Source organism: Dipodomys ordii, unplaced genomic scaffold, assembly GCF_000151885.1.
Source record: "Dipodomys ordii isolate 6190 unplaced genomic scaffold, Dord_2.0 Scaffold100, whole genome shotgun sequence".
Taxonomy (NCBI): domain Eukaryota; kingdom Metazoa; phylum Chordata; class Mammalia; order Rodentia; family Heteromyidae; genus Dipodomys; species Dipodomys ordii.
In genome coordinates, this window is record NW_012267316.1 from 1,270,552 (window position 1) to 1,271,673 (window position 1,122).

Here is a 1,122-nt window from a genome sequence, read left to right on the forward strand (position 1 = left end):
AATGAGTACATTTCTTTCTTTCTTTCTTTTTTTTGTTGGTTGTGGGGCCTGAACTCTGGGCCTGGGCACTGTCCCTCAGCTCTTCAGCTCAAGACTAACGCTCTACCACTTGAGCCACAGCACCACTTCTGGCTTTTTCTGCTTATGTGGTGCTGAGGAATCGAATCCAGGGCCTCACACATGCAAGGTAAGTGCTCTACCATTGAGCCACCTTCCCAACCCTATTTCTTTTTTTTTCTTTTTTTGTTGATTTCTTTATTATTTTCATCCTTATATCTTTTATTTTTTCTGCCATATGACTTCTTTTATTTTTTATTGTGAAAATACCATACAGAGGGGTTACGATTACATGGGCAAGATAATGAGTACATTTCTTATCAAGCATTATTGGCTCCTCCTTTGTTTCCCCATACTATCCCCTCTCATCTCCTATCCTCTCATCTCTACCCCCTGCGCCAAAGTTGTAAAGTTTGTTTTTCGACATAATGTCTTGTACATCTCATTGTTGTAATGGGTCCATCTGTATCCCTATTTAAACAATTTGTTTTTTCCCTTACCCTCCACAAATTATACCAACATCAAATACAGTGAAAACAGGAGTTATAACGTGAGGGAGGGGCATACAAATCAACAAAGAAATATCTTATAAATACGATACAATGGACAAGGGTCTCATATCTAAAATATACCTGGAACTCAAAAAATTAAATCCTCCAACGACAAATCCTCAAAGAAACAATTGCCAATAAATAAGTGGGCTAAAGACTTTCAGAGAAACTTCTCTGAAGAGGAAAGAAGAACAGCCAATAGACACATGAAGAAATGCTCAATCTCCCTAGCCATAAAAGAAATGCAAATCAAAACAACATTGAGATACCACCTCACCCCAGTTAGAATGGCTATACTGAAGAATTCTAATAACAACAGATGGTGGAGGGATGTGGACAGAAGGGAACCCTACTGCATTGTTGGTGGGAGTATAAACTTGTTCAACCACTTTGGAAAGTAGTATGGAGGCTCCTCAAAAGATTCCACATAGAGATCCCATATGACCCAGCAATCTGACTTTTGGACATTTACCCAAAAGGTCACAAACAAAACCATACTAAAGCTACCAGCACA